Genomic DNA, 14,783 nt, shown 5'->3' with positions numbered 1-14,783 from the left:
GATTCTGTCAATCCAGATCTGATCAAATCCAAATGCCTCCAATATAGAATAAATGAAGCCCCAGTCCATGCGATCATATGCTTTAGCCATGTCTAACTTCAGCATAGTGTTTCCCCCTCGTACTCTATCATCCAAAGTGTAGAGAAGCTCCTGAGCCAATAAAACATTATCTCCAATCAGACGGCCTGGGATGAAACCACTCTGTGGAGAGGAAATAATGCGCGGTAGCAGTGTACTCAACCGAGTGTTCAAAAGCTTAGTAATAATCTTATTGAACACTGTGCATAAACTGATTGGTATGAATATTGAACACTGTGCATAAACTGATTGGTATGAATTCAGTCCATCTGCAAGCACCATCCTTCTTAGGTAGCAAGACAATAGAAGTAGCAGCAAAACCCCGTGGAAGATGACTACCATCAAAGAAATCCAATACCGCCCTGTAAACATCCTCCTGAATGATATCCCAGCAATGCTGGAAGAATAGGGATGAGAAGCCATCCGGACCAGCGACACTGTCAGCATGAAACATAAAACTTTAACTTGAAGTCAAGACATGCTCTTATCATATACTCAGCATGAAACATAAAACTTTACAAAGAATTTACAAAAACAAAAAATCTTATAAATAACATTTGTTCTTTAAAGATTTGGAACTAATATTGATTATTAGTACCATATCTTAGAACAATAAAACATACCTACCGGAATGATCCATCAGTAGTTTAAAAACATAAATATATTTTTTTTAGGATATTATCATATCTAAGAATAAAAACAATTTAAAATTAAAAATTTTTTTAGAAGAATATTATGAAGAAGAAGAAATATGTTTAAATTTTGTAGAAATTGAAAAAATATATAATTTGTTAGTAACAGAACAAGATATAGAAAACATGATTAGTAAACTAGAAAAATTAGAAATTTTAGGAGAAAATGTATTAAAATATTGGGAAAAAGATAAATTTTTTTAGGAGAAAATGTATTAAAATTTCTAGTCATGCATTCACAATGTTGACAAAAATTTGATGAAAAATCTAATGGCTGATTTGAAACATTTTTTTCATCAAATTTTTGTCAATATTGTGAATGCATGACTAGAAATTTTAAAATTTTAAATGAATCAAATCAGATTTTACAACAAAAAAAATTATTTTTACAAAAGAAGATTTCTGATCTAGAACAAAAAATTATTAAAATAAAAATTCTAAATTCAGATTTTCAGACAGTTTCAGTTACTATAGAGCCCAAGAAGTCTATAGCTAGTCCAGCTCAAACGGTAGCTGGTAAAGACTTAACAAATCCGTTTATGGTTTTGGACTTACCAAAAGCCCAACAGACTCAGGAGGCTGTTGATTCTCCTACTTTTCAATTTAATCAGACTCAACAGGCTGAAAATCCTGTTACAGAAAATAAAATTACTGAAGAACAGACTCAGCAGACTGTAAATTATGCTACTAGATTAATTAGTCCAATAGATTTAAAACAGAAAAGCCCAGTTAATCTTATATCAGAATCATTTCAATAATCACAAGATCCAGATCAAATTACTCAATCAGATATAAAAAGATTGAAAGAAATGTTTGATAAAATTGAAGAATTACAGCAACTAGTTAAACAAAAGACCTCAAAAAAAAAGAAGTTGCAGATAAAGAAGAAAAACAAAGGCAAAAAGAAAATTGATCTTAAAGAAGATTATGAGAATAATACAGAAGAGGACAATAATTCAGAAAACTATACTGATGGAGGAGCATCTTTAGACAGCATTGGCCGACACAATTATGAAATAAGATAAGGGTTCAAGAAAGATCTGATCATACAAAGAAAGACTTAGTTGGAAAAGAGACACTTGGCAAACTTTCAAAAAGATCAGAAATTATTGTACGAGAGACAAACTTTTTACTGTTTGAAAAATTTGTAACGAATCTTACTGTTTTATAAAGTAAGATTTGATAATTAAACTTTTTACTGTTTTCTTTTTGACGTTTTTGAAAAAGCAAAGATTCTTTGCTTTTGAAAAACACGTTTTCTTCCTTTTTCTTTCCTATATCAGAAGTCATTCTTTCACTTGTAAACACACAGAATAGAGAAAAATAATAAAAGTTCTTTGTTTCTTTGAAACATGTTCTAATTTTCTCTCTTTCCCGAAAGGGAAATTCTTAATTGTTTTTATTCTTAGATATGATAATATCCTAAAAATATATATATTTATGTTTTTAAACTACTGATGGATCATTCCGGTATGTATGTTTTATTGTTCTAAAATATGGTACTAATAATCAATATTAGTCCCATATCTTTAAAGAACAAATGTTATTTATAAGATTTTTTTGTTTCTGTAAATTATTTGTAAAGTTTTATGTTTCATGCTGAGTATATAATAAGAGCATGTCTTAACTCCAAGTTAAAGTTTAAACTGTTTTTAAAATAAGCCCTGAGTGACCCTTCAAAAGCGTAAAGGCCTAGTGGAAAAGCTAGTGAAACGCATAGAAAGGGGAAAAGGATCACTGTTTTAAGAATTTTTGTTAAGGGAGTGCCAGTGGTGTCCTTGCAATAATGGAGTTAGGCACAAGTTCATATATCTCAGATGGCATATTTTTTTAATTTCAAATAAAAGTTTAAAAAAAAAGGATATTATCTTATCAAAAGATATTTCAATTAAGAAGAGTACTGAGTAGGGCTTTTATAATTTGATTTGTAACCGCCTTATAACCTTCTTATAATCCTTGAAATACTAACATTTTTCAGGACCCCCCTCTCTTTGGTGTGTGTGTGTGTATATATATATATATATATATATATGTCTTATTTAATATTTAATTATTTTACTAATACTTAGTTTGAACGTTTATTTTAATATTTTAATTATTTTTTCTAACACTTAATTTAATTTTTTATTTTTAATGAATGTTTAAATACTTATTTTAATTTTTTACGCATAATACTTATTTCATATTTACAAATTTATTTTAATTACTTTGCAAAAAATTAATTTTATTGCTATTTTAATTTTCAAATTTAATTATTTTTATTATTTTACAAATATTTAAATATTTATTTAAATTCTTTATATATATTACTTATTTAATATGTAATTATTTCTTTTAATTATTTTACTATTACTTAATATAAAATAATAAATTGATCTAAATTAACAACAGATAAATATTTCGATAAATAATAAAACATTTATATCTTACATTTCAAATAAATAATTTTAAATACATAATATACATTAAAATTAAACAATTCAAATAAATAATTAAATATTAGAGAACACAATATAAAAAATTAATAATTATTCAATTAACTTCAATAATTACGGGAAATAAATAAAAAAATTATAAGCCCACGACCCAAATAACGGATGGTCCAGTCAATTGGGGTGGGCGCCCAGACGGCCCCAACCACGTTTTACCGTGAAGATAGTCGGAAAACTCCATTTCCGACAATCTCCACTCAATTTTTGCCTTCCCAAACAATATTCTTACCCAAATTTCATATTTACACAAGGATTTCTCAACATATATATATATATATAATCATGCTTTTTTTCCAAAAAATAAAATAAAAACATATTTTTTCTTGGTATGAAAATCTTACCTTCTTCAGAAAGAAATAGCCAACTGGGTCTCTTGTTTTTCCTTTTTTGTCGATGCTTGGGTTTATGGTACTACAGTAATTTTCCACTCTCCTTATTCTCTTCTATTTCTTTTTCATATGGTAAACATAAATTTGGGTTTCTCTTGATTTTTGTTGATTTTCAAGATTTTAATTTTTTTTTTTTTTTTACTGGTCAAAGGCCTCTTTGAATCCGGCCATTGGCCACTATTTCCTTGAAAAAGTGGTCGTGTAGGGCAGCCATTAGCTACCATTTCCTCCACTATTTCCTCCGACAAATTTTGGGTTAATGGGTCGGGTAGGAAAATTCAAAATTAACACTTCTATTAATTTGTGTATACAACATCGATTTTGCTAGTGGTATATCGGGATGTATCTAATAGTGTACACCCCACTTATATGGACGAGAGATCTACTCAAATAAAATATCATTTTTTTCACATGAATCTCACAAGTAAAATGTACACCATTCGATACACCCCATTATGTGCCACTAGATAAATTCATACAAAAATATTGTCCAAGGCTAAAAAAATGATTCATCAGCCAATTACCCACATTTGCATCAGTAAGCATAAAAGCTGACTCCCAGCCAAACAATACAATAATATATGATAACGCCGGTTTATAAGCAATCCTATTCTCATGAAAAGGTAGCGGGATCTAGAAGAGGAACCAACTCATAAGCCATAAGTTTTACAAAATGAACAAATAACACAAACATACCTCCAAAAATCCGATTTTCCAAATAAAAATAAATAATTAAACTGAAATAGAATGAAAGAGTAAGAGCAGTACCTGAGATTTAAATATTCCTATACCGTCCCATACCAAGAACAAAGAGTGTTCCACCGATCTCATTGTCCACACCTCCATTTTTCCTTACTGTTTCCAAACTGAGGATCCGATCATTTGTATCCAAACAAAATTTTCCTTCTCTAATCAATAAATTGCCTAGCCTCTTGAAATGGATGAATCCTTGAACCATTTCGTTCTGCCACAGCGAAAAATAGAGCTATGATATCTCTCTTTTCACAGGAGCAATGTACTCCTTTTTGGTTTGTTAGGGTTATTGCAAAATGGCTTAAAAGGCCACTTTGAACGGCTCAAAGTCAAATTAGAAAAACAAAAATGGACAAATAAGAAGCTGGGCCCAGAACTTTGGGTACTTACATCCTTGACAGGCTTAAAGCCCTTAACCCAGCTTGAAAACAAAATGTGAACTGGACAAAAGAAAAAGCCCAAAGCCCGTTACCTTTTAGTGTCATGGTGACCATACTCCAAGAGGATTGTACAGTCTGGCACGATGTTCAGACATAGATTGGAGTGAGTTATTGAATAAGACAATGGTGTGTGCACACCATCAGCTTATACCCCTTCACTTGAAGGGGTTCCAAACTTTGTGTACATCATGGTGTACACACAGCACAATCCAATTGAATAGCTTAGTAAAGTCTCAACTAGGGGACTACAATCATTCTAATGTTAGAGATGATAAGTAATCACGTCAGGAAAAATGTTGATAAATAGTGGGCTAAGAGGTTAGGTGAAGAGAATGATCGAAGAGGTCCACAAAAAATGTGTTGGAACCAATGAAGATGGAATTGCAATACAATAGGATGCATGGGAAGTTTTCTTTACTTATTTTAATTTAAGAAGGTAGGAGACATAACGGCAACAAAATAAGATACATAGGGTGTTTTCTTTTCTTTTTCTAATCTATGAAGTAAGACACAATGGCACAAAAAAAAGCGTTATATAAAAAATATGTGTATTAATTGATTACTTAATATGAAAATGCGTGAGAAGACATTAACTTGGCCGTGCCTCCGCCAACTGTGAACGAGTTTCTTACATTGATCTGCGTCATCTTCATTGGTAACCATGGATGGATCCAATTTTGCCATTTCTCGTGAATTGGTTTCAAGCAAACTTGTATGTTGAAAAAATAAAATGCAAAGAATCAACTAAAAATCATGTGAGCAACTTACAAGAGACAAACATCAAAAATAACGAAAATAAATGGTGAGTCGTTGTATTCTATTGAAGATCCCCTAAGATATTGAAATTAATTTGTGAGTATTTTGTTGAAGAATGTGATATTTTATACATCAAAGTAAGCATTAAATATGTAATGGTTTAGACTACATGGAACGACCCTAAAATATTGAAGATAGTTTGTTGACATTGAAGATTAAACCACACTCCGTTTAGGTTAAAAATCAAGTTTTTAATAGATTTTAATAAGAATTGAAGAAATATGTGGTTAAAAAATTGATAAAATATTGTATAAAATGTGTGGTTGAAAAAAGTTCTTAAAAAATGAGGGTTAAAATTTTGAGAGTCAAACAGGAGTTAAGCGTTGTCCTGTAGCAAAATAAAATAATAAAAACAAAAATTAATTTGGTTGTGCTACATGTATTTCTCCATTTATTTATTTATCAACAGACAATGTGACAAGATTTAGTTAAGTCATGATAACTAAATATTTATCTTAATAAAAATTTAATGCACAAATAAAACTTCTATCTTTAAATAAATACATGGCAAAATTTCATATCTAAGAGTTAACTATAACCTATTTCAAAATTAAGAAAAATGTTTTAAAATTTCAAAAATCAAATATTATTAAATTTTATCTATGAAATAATTAATTAAAAATATATTTTATATTAATATCACAATTCTATACAATTTGGCGACGAACTATTGAATTAATTGGTCACAAATTATTTCTCGATCACAAATTATTTCTCGATCACTTACAAAAAAATTTATAGGTCACGAATCAAAAATTTTATAAGTCATAATTTATCTATTGATCACAAATTATCAAATTAATATGTCACATATTAATTTTAAGCCACAAATTACGTTACAAATTATCAAATAATTAGACAAATTATTTCTCAATCACAAATTATTAAATTAATTGTTGAACACTTAACAAATTGTATGTTACGATTAAAACTCACCCCAAAAAACTGCCACCACCACAAACTGATAACACAACCAACAAAAATCACCCCAAAAAAGAACTAGCACTACCAACATCACCGCCACCTCAGAGCACTGTTGACACCACCCCTACCAATTGGACACAACCATCAAAACCCACCCCAACAAAATTACCTTCATCGCCACCACCTCATGAGCGCGGCCAACATGACCACCACAGCCACTACCACCAACTGCACGCAACCAACCAACTGTTGATAAATAATAGCAAATAATAGTGTTACCGTAATTTATATTTGGGTAGAGTAACGACGTTTGGATGGTTTTGAACGGTTGAGACAAGAGTTCGACCCTTTCTCCTTAAAACGATAATGCCCCACACTGGTACTAACAGTATTGTAGCACTCATTTTCCAAGATACAACGATTGGATATGCTAATAACAGTAGTGCTTATCGATTTCTCGTACATAAGTCTGACATTCCGGATATACATGAAAATACTATCAGAATCTAGGAATGCTGTATTTTTTGAGGACAAATTTCCTTGTAAAGATAGGAAAGAAATAAGCCCACAAAAACGAACTTATGATTCTGCAATTAGTAATCCTCAAAGTGATGAAGAACCAAGACGCAGCAAAAGAACCAAAACATCTACATCTTTTGGTCCAGATTTTTTAACTTATATGTTAGAAAATGAGCCCAGGACATTCAGTGAAGCAATATCTAGTCCAGAAACTCCATTCTGGAAAGAGGCTATCAATAGTGAAATTGATTCTATTATGCAGAATCATACCTGAAAATTGGCAGATCTCCCACCTGGTAATAAACCATTAGGTAGTTGTTCAGGGCCAAAATGAGCACAATAGTGAGAACTCGAAAATGTCACAATATACCATATTAATCTACTCATGGAGTAGAACACATTCGACCAAAGAAATCTTATTTCCGATTAACGGGACCCACTAAATTAATTGGTCAAAAGTTGGTTAAACCAACTAATTAAAACCAATTTTTCCAACACCAACTCTCACCAATTTTTTTGGCACCATCGTAACCAAATTTTCCCTAATTGCGAACAAAAAAAAAATCACAAAACCAACAAGACTCCAATGCCAGATTGCAACCAAGTTTTCCCCAAATCCCCCTATCATTCGTTGCTACAACGGCGACGACAGCGACATGAGCGTCGCTCATAAACAACATCGTCACTGCACATATTGCACTACAACGACGATGTCGCACTACGAAGGCAACTCGTCATCATAGCAAAGACAATTGTGGTGGTCTCCAACGAAAGTTTTCAATAGCTAAGACAAAGAGATGGAAGGAAGAAGGAAGATGTTAGAAAGGGGAAGGAGATAATGTAGATGATAAAGAGAAGAGAAGAGGAGGAGAGAATGAGAAAATGATTCGGGTTTTCGATTGGTGGTTGGATTGGGTGGTTGTGTATGTATATTAATTTAATTTTGGTAGATATAGAGAAAACAATCAATGACTTACTAGAAAACTATTAGACTCGACCCAGACAAGGTATTGTTCATGTTGATTATTCCCTTGCTTTCAATTAAAACAAAAGGACAAAATTTGTATTGCTCTTTTCATTTAATTCCTTCTTAATGTATTTTTTAAAGTTGAATGTTTAGTCACGTGTCTTTTAGCTAGTAGTTTGTGAAGAAAAAAGTATTTAGCCTGCTTACTTAGATATTAAAATTAAAATTTTATTAGATTTTAATAAAAGTTGATAAAACGCGTGTTTGAAAAGTTGTTAATTTTATGTGTAATTAAAATTAATTATTAACTTTAATTTAACCATTGTTTGTCTCTCTTTATTTTTAATACTCATTTTAATTTTTTAACATATATTCACACAATAAAATATTTTGCACGTATATATACATTTTTTATACTTTTTAATCACGCATTCTTCATAAAAGTATTGTTTAAAATATTATTTTCCCTTAATTTCTCTTTACAATGAACATCAAACAACACGTAGGCCTTGTTTGAGCTTCATTAATTTGAAGAAATGTATTATGAAATAGTAATTGATGAAAAATGTATAGTAAAAAAGAAAAAAATTGATTTCTATGTAATATTATTTTAATGAAAAATGTACGGTTAAAAATGAGTATTGTAAAAATAATAATGAAAAAGAATATAAAGTAAATGATGACAAGAATTTATATTAAAATGATTTTAATTTGTACCAAATAGGGACACAATGCAAGTGGCTTCCCTTTTGATGCGTATTGAATTGTAAATTATGCTAGCGTCCATGTGATCTAACAAATATATAATGCGGAAATTTGCAGCAGAAATCAAAATTTTTTGAAACATTAGCAGACTTTTCTTAAACATTAGAATTGTTGCAATCGTCACCTCTAACATTTTCAAACGTTGTAGATGAAGCTCTTTTGGACTGTTTTCATCCACAATTTCATTAGTTAGGCAAAAAATTTAACTTTTACCACATTTTTAATATTTTAAAAGGGGGAAAAGAGTAAATTTTCATTTATCACATTAAATAATAATTAAATTAAAAAAATAAGAAAATAAAAAAACACAACCCCTATCTTCTTTCTCTCACTTCACCCCCTACTCAAATCCAAAACCCACGCCAACCACCGCCACCATCATCGCTACCTCCACCTGCGTATCACTCTAAAAAAGGGTCGAAACTTAGATCTATACATACAATTCTTCTACATTTATAAATCTGAATATCCCTTTCTCTTTCTATATACACCACGTGTTCGTAGAGAATTGAATTTTCAAGGGGTGATGGTGTGTATATGAAAGGGGTGAACAGATCGACCTCGACTCCTTTTTCACGCCGAAGGGACTGTACATGGTGATCGGAACAATGCCCGGGACGGTGGATCTGCAGTTTAATTCCTCCACAAATCTCAACATCTTTGAGCTTGACTTTATGTCCAATGATCGTCAACTGATCTTGGCCGGTATTGTCCCCAGCTCCGAGCGCTTCAATCGAATTTCCTAGGGAAAAGGTCCTGCCAACTCTGAGGAGTTTCCTCTTGGCCTCATTGCTGGTGGTTTGGTAGATGGCAGCATTAGCCTTTGGAATCCCAATTTCCTAATCTGGTGAATTGAATTTAGGTGGAGGTAGCATTGATGATGGCGGTGGTTGGTGTGGACTTTGGGTTTGAGTTGGGGGTAGGTGAGAGGAAGAAGACAGGGGCTGCCTTTTTTATTTCTTATTTTTTTAATTTATTTATTATTTTATGTGATATATGGAAATTTACTCTTTTACCATTTTTTAAAATATTCAAACTGCAGTAGTGTGGTTGGAAATCGTCTAAAAGGGATTCATTTATAACGTTTGAAAAGATTAAGGGTGATGACCATAGCAAATCAAAAATGTGATGAAAGTCTGCTAATATTTTAAAGATTTAGAACTTCTAGTGCAATTTTCCTAATATAAAATGGTTAAAAGGAGACGAAACCCTAAAGTCTGAAGAAATAAAGCTCACGCCTCACTCCTCCACCCTTTTCTGTCTTCAACGCCACCATTGGCTTCAACTCCATTAAATCAGGTAAAAAATACCCACTTATTGGAGACGTATGAGGATAGATTTTTCCCAGTTGGGGGCTTCAACTGAAATATGTCTCTTCTTCTTTTCGAGTTTTAGAAATGTGTAATTTTATGTAGAGTTATACATGTAAGCTTTAATTTCGCACGATAATTTTGTTCGCTCATCGTATTGGAGATCTGGTATGAATTTCTTGGAATTATCATTTTCTTCCCCTATACCTTGCGATCCAGTCAGCAGTCTTTTTTTTTCCTTTTTGGGTCATCGTATTGTAGATCTTGAAACAATGATAATTTTAGGAAAATTGATAATTTTGTGGTTGGGTTTTATTTTTATTTTTATTTTGAAGCAACCCACTTGTGGTAAAATGGGATTTTTTGGTTCAGCAAATACAATTGGATTTTTTTTTTTTTTTTTTTTTTGTGTGTGTGTGTGTAAAATCTCCAATAGAAAACCTCTTGTCTAGTGATAAAGGAAATTGGACTGAACTGTATTTTGTCTACCCGCACTTAATAAAGTTTGCTGCTTATTTTACTAATAAGTAGTTTATTACTTATGAGTTGGTCTTATCTTAATTAAATGCTTACGACCGATCCAATTTGTTATTTGGACAGGTTGGACAACTGATCGCACTGTAATTTGTTGACTTCACTACTCTCAAAAGGCTATAACTTAAGCAGCATGTTTTTGCTACCATAGAAAGAGAGATCTGATCCAGATCTAGTTTCTTTCCATTTTCTTCTACCAGAAAATGGCCCAACCTTTCATCATTTTTGGGAGGCTTGGCAATTTACTAATTGTGGAGGATAAATTTTGTTTTGATGCGAATGACCCGGTGCATCATTTGGAAACTGTTATGAAAAATGACGGTGCTCAAAGTGTCATGAGTGGAAGAATATGTGATATTGGTATGGGCGGCATAGGAAATATTACTACCTTCGTGCTCTGTTTCTAAGGTATACCTCCTATATATAGACGCAAATTTAGAAAGTTAATTTACTGAATATTGGAAATATTTATTTTGTCTTCATTAGAAAAAAGGGCTTGGCATGAGTATCTTTAGAAGGTTTTTATTATGATATTTATGCTTTTTTAAATTTATTGGAAGACATGCCAATCGTGATAACCCCATGAATTGGAGGGATTTCGTTTAGGAACTAAAGTAGTTATTGTTGGTTTGCTTATGTGGTTTTTGTGGTTCTGATGTTAGAGAATATGCAGCTTGTCAATCTATGCAGTTAATGGATTTTAAATATCAGCTTATAGTATAATTAGATGTCATTTTGTACGATAGTTTTTAGATTTTTTATACTTTAGTATCAAGCATAAAGGATTTTATTGATTCTACAATGTTTTATTTCAAAAGTACATAATTGAAAAGTCCAGATTTTTTAGTGAAGAAGTATAAATATTTGTGACTCCACTTATTGCTCATATATTTTTCCATTTTTTTTACTATGTAATAGTATAATTTTACGAAGCTTATATATTCATATGCATTTAGGTTGTTTTAGTAATAGATATTTATAATGATGTCTTTACTTTATCTTGATTTGTATGTATTAGAGGGATAAGTGGTTCCCAATCTATATGATACAACACAAGTTGGAGGGGGTCCCACATTTTTAAGGGTGAACTGTGCACACTTGCTGAGAACAAGTCCAAACTCGTTATTATAATTAAAATTAAATCTTTTTTTTTTTTTTTAATGAGGTGTCCCAGCTTGCGCCAGACTATATCCTCCTCCCTGATAATTAAAATTAAATCTTAATTGCATTACGTATTGTATATGGTTAATTGATTATGATCATTTTCTTTTTGTAGGGGAAATACATTCACTTCTCAAGGCCAAAGAAATTGATATTGTTATGGATAGCAGAAGGATTCAGAGAGAAAGTTAGAAACAAGAGCCTAAAGGATGTGACTCTGTCATTGGATTATCTAATGGATCTAATAAATAGTAACTCTATTTAAGTTGCCAAAAGAAGATCTGACGGTGGAGTCAAAACTTGTAATATTAATTATTTTATTATACGTGCTTAAAAATAGTTAAAGAAAGAAATTTGAATATATGAGTGGAGTCAAAAGTTGTATAAGAATGATAATATTGTATCAAGAGTGTTTAAGAATAGGCGAAGATGGAAATTCGAATGTATGATGCAAAAGTTGTATAAGAATGATAATATTGTATAAATGATATATTGTATGACGTGCTTAAAAATAGTTGAAGAAGGAAGTCTAGTTTATGTTAATCTAGTAGTTAGTTTTTTCTTTTTAACTGTTGCTTCTTTTTCTTCCTCGTATATATTTTAACCTACTGATTAGTGTTGATCATTTCGATGATGTTTATGTTGTCGTTGATGTATCTTTAGAGTTCTTTAATTGATGTACAAGATTCTCTAGTCAATTATTGTTATGGATGATTTTTCTCCATAAATGGTTTGATATGATAACCGTGAGTTTCTATGTTCAACTATCATGGTGAAAAGAAGTTTGGATTTACCTGTAGTAACCAAATCATGGTGAAAAGAAGTTTGGATTTACCTGTAGTAACCAAATGCTGCTATGGTGAATGATTTTATAGTCTATATCGGCAAATTTCAATTGTAACTACACATTTTTTTCTGAAAAAGAAAAGGAATTTTTTTGTACCTATGTTACATGGACTTTACAGAACACAAACCATTTCTTTTGGCAAGAATATTATGCACTTGTTTGAGTCACATTTTTGCTAAGAAAATGCATTTTTTAATAGTGTACTGATGTGAAATGTGTAGTTAAAAAATAAGGAAAAATTTTAAATTTTCGTGTAATATTATTTTATTGAATAATGTGTGGCTGAAATGATATTAAAACACTGTTCGAGAATGTATTTTTTCAAAAAAATGGGGTTCAAACAAGGGTTATATATGAAACGAGCAGAGTAAATGAATGTACTATCTTTATAACTCAACAATAACAAAAATTGTAACCATTCGTTACATAACCGAGTCAAAAGTAATGAATTTACATGCAAAGGAAATTTAAAATTAAACCATTACAGTGCCTACGAGGAAAAATTAATTTAATACCCATTTTCTTGTTTATCAAATTCTGAGCTAGAAACCCGAAAGAAATGTGACTTAAATGAGTATTTATTGGTAAATATTAAAGCTCAAAAGTATTCACAGGAGATCCATTCACAAAGTTCAGCTTTACTTTTATCCTTCCATCTAAAGGTTTATAAGGAGCTCTTCATTAGCATACTATTATTATATATAAGAAGCTATTTTCAATTTTGAATATATAGTTTAACGGATTGGGTCTGTCAATTTCACTATTTCATACGCATTAGAATAATTTTGCAGCATTAAGTTGAATATGAATTTGGGAAAACTAAGGGGAGATGTAGAACACGAACGGTGGTTTCAAAATTTTAGGACTTGATTCAATTGAAGAGTTTAAACGAAAATTGTTGAGGTGAACATTCGATTGCTTATCCTTTCTTTGCGTCGGATGGCTGACAAATCTTGATTATATTTTTCATTTCTATCAATGAAAAAAGAAGTGCATGTCAGACCGATTAAAATTCAGATATTCATTCTGGCAAGATCCCAATAATGAACAACCATGTTATTTGAAAAGAATTTGTATGCAGCTCAGGGCCGGTCCTCTGATTGTGGGGGCCCAAGGCGAACTCCTTAAATTGGGCCCCCAAAATCAACATAAATCAAAATCCAACGCCATACTATACAACCAATTGCTAATTTAAAATTTAACGTAAAAGACATTTACAAAACATCTCAATTATAGGAGGATTCTTTTACGTTAATTAGTGGGTTTTACCCAAAAAAAAAATGGAAAAAAAAAATAATTTTGGGCCCCCTTGAAGAGCTGGGCCAAGGCAGCGGGCTGTTGAGCCTATGCTCAGGTCCGACTCTGATGCAGCTGCTTCAGTTTTGAATTCCTAAACAAGAAAAAGATTATTTCCTTGCCAAACGAATTTTACGTAGCTTGTTTGTCTAAATAAATTGATTCGTTAATGCCAAACCATTATACTCTAAAATTGCCCCACCACAATTACATGCGCGGACAATACCCCAAAGATCTTTCCATTTAACTAAGATGAACAAAGCCTTCGACTTTCTCAAGACTCTAAATTAATCAGTGGAAAGAGATACAAAGTAAAATACTTTGAGGCAAATATATAAAGAGGTATGATCAGACGAAGTATTGAGTTTTAAATTCGACGCCGAAGTGAATGTGAATAGGCTTAGGATAGTTAACATGGAAGGCCAAGACAATCATCGTTAATTTTAATTAGTGTTCTAACGGGCGTAATGTGTGGTGATGCGTTGATGCCAAACTAAGGGCAATGAGAGATTAGGCGAGACAAATGCGTAAAAAAGAGTTAAAAAAGCGTTTTCTTATTTTAATATTATTTTAAATTTTTAATCAATAAAAAAAATTATTTAATAATTATAAATTATTTAATAATGAATTGTAATAAAAAAGAAAAAGAAAAAAAAAACCTAAGAATGTGCGCCTAGGTGCGCATAACCTTGCCTAGGCGTGTATTGGCGCCTTAACCTCGCCTCGCGTCCGTCAACCACCAAATAAGGCGCCAAGCACTTTGTTTGGCTAAGGTGAGTGCTTGGCGCCTTAGTCTTGCC

General features: G+C 31.5%; 2 long non-coding RNA genes across 2 annotated transcripts; one reads left to right on the top strand and one right to left on the bottom strand.

Annotated features, from left to right (window-relative positions):
• Positions 1 to 323: 323 nt before the first annotated feature.
• Positions 324 to 4,684, bottom strand: LOC111412343. The gene is made up of 3 exons (XR_002706044.1): positions 4,420 to 4,684; positions 1,326 to 1,400; positions 324 to 515 (listed from the first exon to the last, which is right to left on the bottom strand). It is a non-coding gene; the product is annotated as an uncharacterized LOC111412343 (long non-coding RNA).
• A 5,377-nt stretch (positions 4,685 to 10,061) lies between these two features.
• On the top strand, positions 10,062 to 12,465 carry LOC111412330. The gene is made up of 3 exons (XR_002706040.1): positions 10,062 to 10,134; positions 10,746 to 11,087; positions 11,956 to 12,465. It is a non-coding gene; the product is annotated as an uncharacterized LOC111412330 (long non-coding RNA).
• The last annotated feature ends 2,318 nt before the right edge of the window (positions 12,466 to 14,783 follow it).

Source organism: Olea europaea, chromosome 2 (assembly GCF_002742605.1).
Source record: "Olea europaea var. sylvestris chromosome 2, O_europaea_v1, whole genome shotgun sequence".
Lineage (NCBI taxonomy): Eukaryota > Viridiplantae > Streptophyta > Magnoliopsida > Lamiales > Oleaceae > Olea > Olea europaea.
The sequence above is the reverse complement of the archived record's forward strand: the minus strand, read 5'-3'. Positions and strand labels throughout refer to the sequence as shown.